The sequence below is a fragment of the Bos indicus x Bos taurus genome, chromosome 11, assembly GCF_003369695.1.
Source record: "Bos indicus x Bos taurus breed Angus x Brahman F1 hybrid chromosome 11, Bos_hybrid_MaternalHap_v2.0, whole genome shotgun sequence".
Lineage (NCBI taxonomy): Eukaryota > Metazoa > Chordata > Mammalia > Artiodactyla > Bovidae > Bos > Bos indicus x Bos taurus.
In genome coordinates, this window is record NC_040086.1 from 74723885 (window position 1) to 74738660 (window position 14776).

General features: G+C 49.3%; 1 protein-coding gene across 1 annotated transcript in view; it reads right to left on the bottom strand.

The window, feature by feature from the left end:
- The window catches only part of KLHL29 (kelch like family member 29), a 331854-nt gene that overhangs the window by 232912 nt on the left and 84166 nt on the right, over nucleotides 1–14776 (bottom strand). Inside the window, exon 2 of the mRNA XM_027555978.1 lies at nucleotides 6934–7041. The gene's annotated coding sequence lies outside the window, so the exon portion shown is untranslated. The remainder of the gene's footprint in view (nucleotides 1–6933; nucleotides 7042–14776) is intronic.

Here is a 14776-nt window from a genome sequence, read left to right on the forward strand (position 1 = left end):
CTGAATGAGTTCTTCCATAGCACATTGTGTAAGTTCCTGTCTATATTCCTATTATTGTATTTATCACATCTTATTATATGAAGGTATTTGCTTGCTGGTCACCCCACTGGACTGCCAGCTCCTTGAGGACAGGTTTTTGTCAGACTTCACTGGACCCTGTTCCCAAAACAATATACAGTGTAGCTGCCAGTGAGTGCTTAAGTGAATGAATGAATGAATGTTGGAATACACATTTGTTTTACCACAGGCTGGGTATTCCTCCTACAGCCTCAATGCTTCTGGCTCGTGTCTGTCATGTTGCAAGGCACACTCACACAGACACACAGAATTTATGATTAGAAGATAAAAGCTAAAAAGTTCTGAGTGACCTGTGAATATATGAGACAATCAATAAGAGACAGAAGCCACAAATTCAGGAGCATCCTTCCATGGTTACTGGACAAACATGTGCATGGTTCTCTCCCATAGCAGGACTCTGGCAGGGCCTACTACCAGTCTATTTGGCAGTTTCCTGCAAATCAGTAAGAGGTGCCCTCCCTCTGAGCCCTCAGAGTACACAATAAAGCTGGCAGAGTGCAGGCTGGGTGTCAACTCCCAGGCCCCCCTGGGCCAGGTGCCCTCCCATAGGGCACAGACTCACAACTGTGAGTCATCAGCCCTGGTCTCTGGGGCAGGTGCAATGTAAGGAAGGAGACAGGTCGCCTGGAAAATCAAACTTGGCCACAAAAATAAACTCTGAGGTTTACAGATAAGCTATTTCTGGCCCAGGTGCCAAACGAGGTTTTGCAGCTGGAGTGAAAACTGCCGTGTGTGCCCCGGCCCATCCCTATTAGCTGAGGGGAACTGCACCCCCTGTGTGCATTCTGTTCCTCAACAACTCAGCTCCAGAAATGGGGGCTCCACCCCTGGGGCACTGCCTGCCTTTGGCTTATGATAGTCGATGGTTCAGCATGGGGTTAAGTCTCACAGGCCAAGGAGGGCAGACAAGGTGGGTGCAGCCACCATCCTGGGCACAGGGCTGCTCTGGTGGATGACCCTGTCAGTCCCCGGAGAACTCTAGGAAGACAGGCTGCAATTCCCCACTGTGGGATCACCAGCACCAAACATTCTAGCCTGGCGCTTGTGGGTAGGGGAGGGCGTCTGCAATGCTCTCTCCTGGGGGGTCCAGTGGGGCAGGAGCTGTGCCCGGGGCCCAGCCAGGGAGAAGCAGGAAGATTTCTCTTCTGTCTGTTTTCACCTCACTGAGTTCAGAAAGGATCGAAGGTGACTTATGAGGATATTGTAAGACAAACAAGTGTGGGGGCAGGCAGGGGTGCAAGGCTTGCTGCCTCCATGAAACCACACATAGGAAGTCCATGCATTTGCTACAAGTGGGTCACAGATTTGCCTCTGTGCTTGGTGGTGCCTCTGACCTTGGCCTTCTACTGGAATGGCCTGGGGTGTGTCACAAAAATATGAATGCCTGGGTCTCAGCCTGAGAAATTTTGGTCTAATTGACCTATTGTGTTGCCTGGATATCGGACCTGTAAAAATTTCCCTATATGATTTTAATATGCAATTGGGTTTGAAAGCCACTGTTTAGACTTGCAAAAGGCAAACAAGGAGCTGATCTGTTACAACATGATCCAGTATGAGATACTATGATGAAGGCTCAGTAGAATTTGTCTGTGCTGAAATCAGAGACTCTTCTCCCAAGGGTCCCAGCCAAGGGGTCACGGTGACAGGATGGACATTGACTGCCGCAAAATCCTAAATGTGGGCATATCCATATGCTCCATAGGAAAAAAGAGCTTGCGACAGCCTGTGTGTATTAGTCACTTAGTCGTGTCCAACTCTTTGTGACTCTGTGGATTGTAGCCCACCAGGCTCCTCTGTCCATGGAATCCTCCAGACAAGACTACTGGAGTGGGAAGCCATGCCCTCCTCCAGGGGATCTTCCCAACCCAGGGATTGAATGCAGGTCTCCTGCATTGCAGGCAAATTCTTTACCATCTGAGCCACGAGGACAGTGCCTGTAGGGTTCATTAAAAGCATTTTGGGGTGGGGCAAGATGAATAGGGCTGATGTGTCACAGCCAAGGTACCCAGCTTTCAGAAGCCTGGATCCAGGGGCTAGATTTTAGAGTAGCTGAAAAAGCAGATAAATTATACAACATCATACAGGAATTTTGTTTCACCAAATCTAGGAGAAGGGGACAACAGAGGATGAGATGGTTGGATGGTATCACAAACTCAATGGACATGAGTTTGAGCAAACTCCAGGAGACAGTGAAGAACAGAGAAGCCTGCAGGCTGCAGTCTACGGGGTCACAAAGAGTCGGACACGATTTAGCTACTGAAGAAAAACAACAACAACAAATCTCCATAACTTTCACCCCAATTCCTCAGGGCTTAGAATCCAGGAATTCAGCAATACCTTTGAGATGAGACTATTGGTTAAATCTTTAAGATACACAGATGCCCATCCTCATGAGAATGATGAAATTGGAAGGTCTGGGGGAAGGACCCATGCATCTTGTTTTTTAAACTCTCCAGGTGACTGTAGTGTTCACTGAGGGCTGAGCACTGCTGGCCCAGGTAGCGTCATTTTACCTCTGAACCTGTCCATTTTCTCTTGGGAATTAGGAAGGTGGGGGGTTATTCTCCATTTAAAGCAGAGGAGATGGAGGCTCAGAAAGTTGCATGGAGCTTGTCAGGAGCTAGTGGTGGGTTTGGGATGAGAGCCCAGTGGTCTCTCCTTCCAAGGTCCCATACATTACACTGTCTGTGAGGTCACTCTGTCCTGCAGTCCTGTGATCTCTGAATTGAATAACATCATCTGATGTCATAACAGGGAGATAAGAAAATGATCCCTGTCCTCCAGAAGCTCATGGTCCAGAAAGGAGGATGAGAGGCTCAAGGTAAAGGAGACAGATGTTCACAGAGAGCTGAGGGTAAGCCGATGCTTCATAGCCATGAGGTGGCTTCTCTTGGCCAGGCCGAGTCTGCGATGCAATCAGACAGGTGGGTAATGGATTCTCAGAACTACAGAGAAGAGGTCAGGACCTTGGGACAGAGATGTTGCCCGAGAATCAAGCCCCGGGGACAGCCGAAGCAGAGGGAGTAGAGGGGCCGCTGAGAGACAGGAAAGCTGAGGAAAATGCAGCAGCACAAACACCCTCATTTACAGGCAGAAGGAAAGACGGTCTGGAGTGGCCAGAAAGACAGGGAGATACAGCCCGCCCAAGCTGAGGGTGGGAGGCTCCATTTCTCCATGAAACGAAAAGGACCCTGACTGAGGAGTCCAGGGTTGGCAGGAGGTCTTGAGGAAAAGAGGGAAGGAAGGGATCAGCTGTAGGGACCAGGCCGGGAATGGGCCAGTGATGCATGAAGCATGCCCGGCCAGGGCTCAGGGTTTGGCTAAGGCTCCACTGAAGGATCTGTGCTCCAGCCCGTTGGTTCAGGGTGGAAGCCAAAAGGGGATGGATGAGTAAGGGAAGGAGGGAGGAGGGACTGGGGAGCCACAGAATAGAGGCTGTGTGGAGCGAGGGAGTGAAGAAAGGAGAGGATTCGTGTGGTCAGCAAGGGCACCTTTGGGCTGGCTTTGCATGGTGAAGCTGCTCTGAGTGCAAAAGCCCAGGGCACAGCACACGGTGTCCTCTATGGAACAACTCCAGGTCTCGTTAGACCTGGGACATTTGCAATGTCCTCCCAGGATGCCAGGCTCACAGAGGGACTTGGGGCCTGGGTGGGCATCACTGAGAGTCCCAGGATGGGGCCTGGGGATGCTATTCAGGGGCATTCCTACCCACTGATGGCAATTGGCATTGGCTCTTCATCAGCTCTGCACCTAGGTGTCTATTAATGTCATTCTTGGCTCAACCCTCAGTCTTACACAAACCGGGTCCTTAGCTTGACCCCCAACTGCTCAGCCTTGCTGCAGCCAGGATCACACACTGCAGTGCTGGCCTCAGATTTCCCTCCTGCTGGCTGGTTCTGGTACCATCCTCTCGGTTACGCAGAGGATTCTTATCAAACCACTGCCAAGCAGAGAGCAGCCCTCCAAGCTCTTTATCTGAGCAGACCCTGCTTTGTAGCAGGAAACACAGAGCGAGGCAATCTGACCCAGTTTCCACAGGAAGGTGATGGTTCTACCACTGGTCACCAAGGGCCAAAGCGGGCCATGGAAACTTCCTGTCTTCTTGGGAACTAGTGGGAGTCCTGCACGTGAAGGAAATGGACAGCCCAGCACTGGGCCACGTGTTGTGGTGGTGCTCCAAGGAATGGTTATGACTGAGTGTATGGTGAATATTTATTGAAAGCCCAGCAGGTATGGGGTGGGATGGGGGAAGGGAACACAGAGAATCAATGTGATTCCCATCCTCCAGGGCTGGCCAGGTGGTGGGGAAGATCACCAGGCGTTCACAGAGACTTAAGGCCCACGAGGAGTGTATCCTACCAGATATGCCTGGTGAGGTCACCTTCAGTGTCTTCCCAATCTTAAAATAGGGGCTTCTCCAAGGCTGGGATGAATAAGAGCCGTGTGTCACCCTGCAACAGAGGTGGGGAGGAGAAGACTCCCAAATAAGGGCCATCAGAACCATTGCCTGGGTCTCTCTGTCCCCTCTCTGCCATCCACACTCACCCTAGAACTCGAAGACATATTCTTGGAAGGCTGACTTCGTGAAGAGCATCTCCTGAATCTTTTCTCAAACACTGAATGCCATGGTCACCAAATCCAAGCTTGTTGTTCTCATTGTTTGGTCCTTAAGTTGTGTTGACTCTTTGCGACCCCATGGACTGGAGCCCACCAGGCTCCTCTGTCCAAGAGATTTTCCAGGCAAGAATACTGGAGTGGGTTCCCATTTCCTTCTCCAGGGGATCTTCCTGACCCAGGGATCGCACCCGCGTCTCCTGCATTGACAGGAGGATCCTTTACCACTGGTCCAACAGGCTCAGTTTTCCGACTGAAGCTAGTTTTCCAACTCTCCTCTCTGGCCCGGCAGTCGCAGAAGCAAAGCATTCCCTAGTGTCCAGGATGAGTAGCTGGATAACTGTCCAGTCAGCCAGTGGTGCTCTGAGAACAACTCTCAAGGTCAGGAGCCCATCTGCCCCCGCTGGCCACCCTGCCTGGGGTGCTGGGTGGCAGCAGGCTGGATGCACATGGATGTTTCTTCTGTTTGAGCAGCTGATTCAGGCCTGGCTTGGAGCCCCCTCCAGTTTCCTGCTGACTGCAATGGCTGCTGCACCTTGGGATCCCTTCTGTTTGTGAGGGCCCTGGGAGTGGAGGGCACCCCAGCCCCACTGCCTCTGAGTCCAGAGAGAAAGCTCTCTGACCACTGGACAATGGGGACATGGAGGAAGCTGGCTGGTCTGCTGCCAAGGCCCCTGATTTGGAAGGAAGCTGGGGTTCAGGCTCCAGGCTGGCCCCAGGCAGAGGCCCTGAGGCTCTTGGTCAGTGGGCACCAGGGCGTGGTCCTGCGGAGAGCACACACCTGAGCTCACCCAGCACCAGGCCCCAGAAGTGATGCTGGGTGACACTGGCCCCTGGACCTCTAAAGGCCTGAGTGTCATCGAGACGTGCTAGCCTAGGCCATTCAGCCTCAACTGGCCTGAATCCCACTGCCCACGCCCCCAACTCCCACCTTCATTATTCTGGGTCCCCCCGCCCCTCCTCAACTCCCCTGACTGCCTGGTCTTCATAATCTAGGTTGGAGGCTTCTGAATCAAAACTTTAAGCCTGAGCTCTATAAATTTAATCCAAGAAAATAATCAAATGACTATGTAAAGACACATCACAAAAATGTTTGTTGTAGTGTTATTGGTAAGAGTGATGTATCAAAAATGCACTAAATTTCCATTATTAAGGCACTGGTTAAATAAACTGTGGGGCTTCCCCTGGTGGCTCAGATGGTGAAGAATCTGCCTGTAATGTGGGAGACACCGGTTTGATCCCTGGGTCAGAAAGATGCGCTGGAGAAGGGAATGGCTACCCACTCCAGGTTTCTTGCCTGGAGAATCCCATGGGTAGAGAAGCCTGGCGGGCTACAATCCATGGGGTCGCAAAGAGTTGGACACGACGGAGCAACTAACACACATACAAGTAAACTTTAGAGCTTATTACAGCCATACGATATGAAGCCTTTAAACTACTGTAGAGGGACTTCCCTGGTGGTCCAGTGGTTGGAGCTCCGTGCTTCCAATGCAGGGGGTGCAGCTTTCATCCCTGGTCAGGGAACTAGAATCCCACATGCCTCAGGGTGTGGCCCCCCAAAAAGAAGATGTTATAGAATTGTATTTAGTGGCTTGAAAAGGTACCTGGGACAGACTGTGAAGTGGACATAATGAGTTACCAAGCAGTACACACCATGTGACCTCATCTGTGTGTGTGCATGTGTGCGTGTGCCCTCTGTTAAAGGAAAACAGCCAGGAAAGGGACACTGAAATGGCTATTTCTCAGGACTATGGTTATATATAATTTATATAATTTTAGGTGCTATCTTTTAAAATATTTTTGCAATGAACAAATACTATAACATTGTTTATTTTAATATTAACATATTTTAATGTTAACATTTTAATATTAATAATATTTTAATGACACTTAACAATACTATTTTAATAACAAGAGAAAGTTAAATTAGAAAGGAAGAATTACAATTTTTGAGGAGCTTAAGAGTCACCTAGCTGCTGGCTGCCCCCAGACCCAAATTCCTGTGGGGCCAGAACCCCAAGTGAGTGATCAAGAGAGCCCGTCATGCTTGTGCATTGATTCCAGAAGGGTGGGGGCCCAGAGGGCTAAGCCTGGCTCTGGGTACCAGGGAATCTCAGGGCTATGGTAAAAATCTCATGAACAATACGGCGAGAGGACCAGCTACATCTATTATACCTCACGTCCCCGAGGTAATCACTGTCAGAGAAAATGTCTTTCTGACTTCCAGGTGAGCTGACCTACCTTGCACCGTCCGTCTCTGGCAAGCTCAGGATTTGTCCCCAGGATGCAAAATCCTCGATGGCCACCAACACTTAGCACGACGTGAGCATCACCAGGAGGCCAGGCCGTCTAAAAAGAGACAAGAGAAGAGTGAGGGTGCGGTGGCGAAAAGATAGCATCTTTTCCGAAAAGCTCTTTTTTGGAATTCCAGCATCTTAGGTGGTCCCCATCCTCAATGGGAGCTCGTCCCTACCTTGGATTTCCTGGTGTGGATGACCACGCACAGGCCATACCCAAACTCTGCCCTGGCCACCAAGAGAAGGGGGTCTGAGTGGGTAGCAGAGAACCCTAGCGGGCAGATACGAGATCTCAATTCCCCACTCCCCAATGCACAAGGCTCTAATCCCCACAGCAAAGCCATAATCACTCAATAAGAATGAGAATCATGGCATTCTTTTCCATCTAATCCAAACCAAGAAATTCCAGAGATGGGAAAAAACAAAAAATGTACATCTTTAATTTAATGCTGAAAAGAGAACAGGACACAAACTTGAGAACCACCAAAACAAATCATTACTTTTAGACAATGGACCAGAAGACCTTGAGGAGGCAAATGATGGGTTCCCTGGAGAGAAGGTTTTTTTTATGAAATATATAGATTAATACCTCATAGAAAGAGACTATATGTTAAGGGGAGGCAGGGTTATTCCTAGTTTCCTCTTTCAAATATAATATATATGAATACCATCTTCAGGACAGGCAACATCACCCTCCACTGCAATAAATGCACAACTGTCGTTACTTGGGGATCAATATATTTTTCTAAATTGAATATATCATTATCAATTGATTTTCCCTTTTCCTCTTAGCACTCCAGAGTCCCGGCTAGCTGGGGAAAGCTTTAATGTGATATGAAGGATGTGGACAGGTAAATAAGTTATTGTAAACTAATTTCATCTTACGATGCACTTCAGTCCAATGACACAATGGGTCTTTCTCTGAGCCTCTCACCTTAAGCTTTTTCAGCTGCTGTGGACAGACACGCAGGCCATATCAAATGGCCACTTTAAAGCTGAAAGTGGCAAAAACAGTATTTTTTCTAAGGATAGTGTGTTCCCTTTACGATTAAGAAATAACCTCTGTAGGGAAGCAAAGTAAGCCAAGGTCACCATTTAACTCTGACATGGAGCCAAAGTCGTGAGCACATTTCCTCTACCAAGCTTCCGTGAAGCTTACGATTAAATCGAACCCTTTGGCCACAAAGTATCAACAGTACTGGTGACAAAAACAATCGATGTATTTCTGGGAAAGATCATTGGCAGATATGTGTTGGGGAAGAGAGAGGACTAGGGGACAGCAGTCAGTCCATTTTAAGATCCTTGAGGATCTCATTCATTTATATGCCCATTCATTCATTCAGTACATGTTAACGGAGTCCCTGTTATGCATCAGACAGTGTCTAGGCACTGGGAATATGAGGAAACAAAACAGAAGAAAAAAAATCCTGTCCTCCTGGAGCTCATCTTCTAGTGGATGGAAACACAGAATAAACAATAAACTTAAGAAATAAGTACAAATTGTCCAGTAAATTTGAAGGCAGTCAGGACTATCTGTTAGAGGAGAAGTGGAGCAGGAGATGAGTGTGGGGTGTGGTACAGAGTAGAGAGGGCGGTTGGGGTAACAGGCCCCGTGAGAATGTGACATTTGAGTACACTGGAAAGTGATGCAGGTGTGGGCCATGCAGGTGTCCAGGGGAGGGGAGCATTCAGAGCAGAGCAAGAATCAGTGACTCGTGTTCCTGGATCCTCAAGGACCCTCCACTGTGGCTGGACATGGGACAGCCACACAGGACATTAAGCTGGAGAGGTGAGAATTCAGTTTGTGTGGGGCCTTGCAGGCCACTGGAAGAGTGGGGGTGGTTTAGTTGCTAAGCCGTGTCTGACTCTTGTGACCCCATGGACTGTAACCCGCCAGGCTCTTCTGTCCATGGGATTTCCTAGGCAAGAATACCGGAACGGGTTGCCATTTTCTTCTCCAGAGGATCTTCCCCACCCAGGGATCAAACTCACATCTCGTGCGTTGGCAGGTGGATTCTTTACCGCTGAGCCACTGTAAAGCCTACTAACCGAGAGCCCGAGACCCTGGCCACCAAGCTTTAGAAAGAGCTCTCACTCTCGAGACAAACTCTTGGTTGCCAATATCAGGTTAACTGGCTTCCCTTCTCTCCATCTCAGACGGCTCGACTCTCTGGGCTGTGCCAGATGGATAGGGCAGCCCAGACAGGAGCTGAGGGGCAGTTCAGGGGGCGAGTCAGCAGGGCTGTCTACACTGTTCTGTGACAATGGCCTCGTCCTTCTTCCTTTGTGGTCCCCGGAGGCCAACTTCTAGAGGAGATAACCAAAACAAAGTTCTGAACAAAAATAAACCGCATGCAGAGCAGAGTTCTCTGCAGCTGTTCCCTAATGTGCTTCTGAAAAGATCCTAGCGCAAACTGACGTTAGACATCACAGGCTGTGCTGGGTATCTCCTGTTAGCTCCTCCAGGTCAGCTCTCCATCGATTTCCGTGTCCTGGGAGGCTCACCCAGTCAGCACGGAGAGCATCACTCCAGCTCTGAGACCCTGGGACTTCCAGTTATGTTCAGCCAATGCAGACACCAGCAGGAGACCTGGGATTGGGGTGGGGCTGGGTGTTTATTTGCCCCCTCTCCTTCTTCCTTGCAGAGTCTTCATGAGATGGCTGGGACCTTCTGCTGAAGGTCACGGCTGGTGGCTGGTGTTGAGGAGGACACAGCTCTCTCTCTGCCTTCCAGTAACAGCTCCCTCCCCTTGCCCTGATTACGAGCCCTGGGGTACTGCCCTGTTGTATGCTCTCTTCCTACTGTGTCTACACCTTTGTGAATAGCCCTTTCATTGAACTCTCTTCAGATTACACATTTGGATGTGTCTGTTTCCTGTCAAGATCCTAATGAATACATTCTCAGAGACGGTTAGAAGCAGGACTGTGGAAATCAGACTTCTGAATTAGAATTCTAACATGGCCCTTAGTTTTGTGACACCAGCTAAATTATTTAATTTCTATGAACTCTCGTTTCTCTTTATTAATGTATCAGAGAAACTGGTACATAATTATTATCCACAGCAAAAGCATCAGCATCTCGCTATTGCCATCACCTGCTCACAGTCCCAGGGCAAGTCACACCTCCATCATGACATCTCTGCCCACCCTGACCAGAGGCCCCTCCCTTGAGGGGTTTCTAGCTGTTCTTGGCTCATATTTAGCATTAGTTAATATCTCAGTAATTTCATCTCTTTCCTCTTCTTGCTCTTCTTTCTTCCACCCAACCACTAATTCTTGCATCCTGAGCATCCTGAGCACAGACATTATCTTAATGTCTGAATCTCTGGCTCACAGCACCCATCACATGGGGGTGTGTATAGACCCTTCATTATTCACTATGTTTTCTTCTTAGAAAGCCTATAAGTTCCATCCATCTACCTAAACATATTCTACTCTAATGAGATACATGGTACTTAAAATGATTTTAAAATAAATGACTAGAAACCGATTTCTAGTAACAATTTAATTCCCAAGATAACACTGTAAAATCTTCAGTTTCCAAAGATCATGGCCTGGGAAAATGAATCTCAGGAAAGAAACCAGGAATTCCAGGGAAGTAGGTATGAATTTTCATCCCTGAGGGAGATGAAGGTTCAACTTCTGGACTTGACTTCTGACCTCTCTGGTCAATCCAACCTTTTCTCTCCCACTAATCTCATCCTCAAAGGACAGCTTCCAGGCCTATCAAAAAGAAAATTTAAAAAGCCAAAGGATGAGGGACTTTTTTAACTTAAGTTTTAAAAATAAGTAATAAGTCAATGTCTGTGAAATTGGTCTTAAATCCTTCACCTTCTCAAGGCCTTTGCTGTTACTGCTAAGTCGCTTCAGTCATGTCTGACTCTGTGTGACCCCATAGACGGCAGCCCACCAGGCTCCCCTGTCCCTGGGATTCTCTAGGCAAGAACACTGGAGTGGGTTGCCATTTCCTTCTCCAATGCATGAAAGTGAAAAGTGAAAGTGAAGTCGCTCAGTCGTGTCCGACTCTTCACAACCCCATGGACTGCAGCCTACCAGGCTCCTCCGTCCATGGGATTTTCCAGGCAAGCGTACTGAAGTGGGTTGCCATTGCCTTCTCTGCTCAAGGCCCTTACAAGATGCTAATTCAGTTTGACAGAGCATAAAGGCCAATATAAAACCAAGACTCATGGATGGGCTGTTTGGGTTACATAACTATCTAAATGCTGGGAGATCCTCAAAATTAACTCAGAGATATTTTTGAGACCCATTCTAAGTCTATAAATAAAGATGGTTCCTGACATGAACCAAATTGATAGCCAAGAGAATAATAAACAAAGGCCCCAGGATTTCATTTTTACTTCCCTATAAAAGATATCAATTTTTTGGGGAAAGAAGTTGCCTTAAGAGAGGAGAAACCAATTAGGGAGGCTCCCATTTGATGCAGGATCAGAGAGCAGCTCTGCCTGGGTCTTGACCACTCTACCCAATTATGACTCCAGTGTCCAGGCAGCTCACCACCCTTAAGCCAACTGGGAAACAAGGATTCTTCCTTAGAAGGAAAAGAGCAAAATAACTGGAGGCTGTAAACTAGAGCAAGAAAACCAGCTCCCACACCCACCCTCCCATCAGTCCTGGAGAAGGACCCTCGGGCACCCCTGGCACAGGCTTGGATGCCTGCTCTGAATGTATCCTGCAAGGGGAACACTCATTCACATTCTTCTGCATTTGAGAAGAGAGAAAAACAGGCCATCCATTAATAATATCAACCATGGCTCACCAAAGCTTGCAGGCATGTTGCCAACCCCCAAATAAACACTCTCTCTGAGTGTTTATCTATCAGGTTCTCGACAGTTCATGGACTGAGGGGTCTGGAAGGCACTGCTTTTTCAAGGAGAGCATTAAGATGCAAAGATGCAGCACAATGTGGAGGCTTCTTGTTTCCACTAAGGGCCACAATTGGCCACTGATGAGACCCATTACATATTCCCCACGGTGGGGATGCATTGCCTGGCGAGTTATTTTGTGGGCACGTGTGCTTCAAAGAAAGACAGGATCTTCAGAGGCCATCACTCCTCACTGAAGGATAATAACAATATTTTCATAACATTTGACGTTTATGATGTCTACCTGTTCACAGTTCATCGTGTACATTTTAATAAGCTTATGAATACGTACTATTAGTATTCCCATTTTATAGATGGGGAAACTGAGGCTCATGAAGAATCCTCTAAAGTCACATAGCAAGTGGAAGCGGGAGGGAGCTAGAACTGGAGCTCTAGGTTTGTCTGCCCATCCCACGTCTTTGTTCTGAATTTCAGCCCACTTGTTCCTGGGACCCTAATCAATGAGGAGCCTAGAGTTGTTTTGTGTTTTCTCTGAAGTCATCACCCTGGGCTGAATAAAAGCACAGGTGTCAATGGACATCACATTCCAATCAGGTCCTGGTGAGCCCAAACCAACCCCATGACCCAACTGGTCTCTCCCTCAATCCCTGTTGCCAGCTTGTCAGCCAACCCCAGATGCTCTGAGGTGGTCAGGTTCCCAAGTGACCCCCCTCACCCTGCACAGACCCTTCCCACAGCAGAGAGATCACAGACTCATTCCCCCCACCGCCTCCAACCCCAGTCAATAGGAGGGTAGCTCACCTGGATTCTTGCTACTATTAACTCAGAGTTTCTCAACCTTTTTCATCGTCAGCCTCCCCCATCCCAAAGAGGAAATTTAAATTCTTTCCTATGAGAGAAATTCCATTATAACAAGGCAGATGCTGTTGGGCAGAGTGGAGTCTGGTAGCTCACAACCACTACACTGAGGTTTTCTTGCAGCTTCCACTCCAGCAGTCAATCCCCCACTCGCCCAGCCCACCTGATACTGCACCGTCCCCCACACCCACTACTGCCAGACCCTCATCTCAGGGCCCAGCACCACCACCTGCCCTGTCACCGCTCAGAACAGTTCTCTCCAGTCTCCATCACGGCTCCCTGGGGTGAGGCCTCCCCTTCTCACACCTGGATCATAGCAACAGCACCCCCTCATACCCCCGCAACATGGCTCTGCTGCTGCCAGAGGGACTGTGTTCAACCCTGAACAGGTCACACTCCTCCCCGGCCAGCAGCCCTCCATGGCAGGGGCCCCGGAGAACCCAGGCCAGTCTGGACTCCTCCCAGTGTCCTGCTGTGTCCAGCCTCATGTCCTTGATGGCATCAGCTCTCCTCCACCACTGTGACCAGACCCACACCTGGTCCTCCTTCCTGGCCCTCCTCCTCCTGCCTTCATTCACCCCTTCTCCTGAAAACTCCTCTCCGATAGGTCTTTTGCATTGTCTGGAGAACAGACCCTTCTGGGGTGAATTACTGGGAATGTTAGATAAGAACTTGGTGTCTCCAATGGAGGCTTCTCAGCAGCCCCTCTTCTGCCCGCTTGGCTGGTTTGGGCAAAAGGGGACAAAGGGGTCCCCAGGCACTGACTGGGTCTGAAGTCTTGCCACAGCAGGGCTCGCCAGAAACCCAGAACGAAACGTTTCAGTAAAAGAAAGTTGCAAAATGACTGCTCCCACATGAACTACTTTCTCGTTGCATGGCTGACCCGCTTCAATTAACTAGGACTCCCTAAGTCAGCGCCACCACTCAGAGTCCCGAACAAGTTAACAGGGGTTTTCCTGTGCCTGGATCCAGGACCAGGATGACCGTGCATTTCTGGGGGCTGCAAGCTGGAGAGAAGGGCAGAGGCGCCAGCAAACCTGTTCCACTGACTCTCCCGCGGCGGCGGGAAGCTGCGGCCAGAATGTGTGGCACCTGGCACGTAGTAGATGCTCAATAAGGCTCTGCTGAAGGAGGGAGAATGCTTCCAAGACTCCACTCATTTTCTACAATTTCGCTTCGAACATCTGGACGTTCACACCACAGCTTCATGGTTGGAATACAAACCAGTTTGAGAAAAAAAATCAGACGTGGCTTCCAGATTTCGCTCTTATAAACCAGGCCTGCATCCTCCCTTTAAATTGCAATAATTCCTTCCCAGATGTTGCTTCTCCTTCAGACCCATAAATTGAAGTTTTTCATGACGACGCTTCACATTTGCCTGGTGCCATGGGCTCGGTGGAGTGTTTTCTGCATCTTCTCTCCCTCATTAGACGGCCACGCAGACCCCACGGGAGGCAGGGCAGGGGCTGGCATCCTAATTCAGAGACAGGAAGGCCAGCTGCTGGTGTTGCTGAGCCGGATCGCGGTGCAAACGGGTGTTCCCCTCATTCCTGGTGCTGAGAGATGGGGTTCTCTTCTCTCCAGCTCTGTCCAGGTGGCCAGGTGGGTGGGTCATCTGTGGAGGCTCCACCTGCATGACCATGCTGCCCACTGAGAACTCTGACCCACATGTGAACAAGGCTCTTCCCTTGGTTCCCCCTGCACTCCTGGGGCCAGGCTGTAACATTTGAACAAGACTTATCTTGACTCTTGGGGAGTAAAACAGAATTATAGGCCAAGAGGGGGTTAAGAGCAGGGGAAAAAGGAAGTAGAATTCGGCCTGATAAGCTGGCGCCCCCCCACACTGCCCAACACCCCAGCTGTTTTCCAGGAGGGTCCCTCCTGGCTATGTGGGGCAACCCCCATCTTAGCACCAACCACACTGGAATTCACACCAAAGGAAGAGCCCACCTCAAGTCTGGACCCACAGTAGAGCCCAGAGAGACTGGGATTTTCCCCTTCCCTCCCACCTTCTCTGTTCCAGTTTCTTCTCTGAGGCCTGTCCCTTTCATGGTGGCAGACTCCGGGGCTGTCTGCTTCAATGCT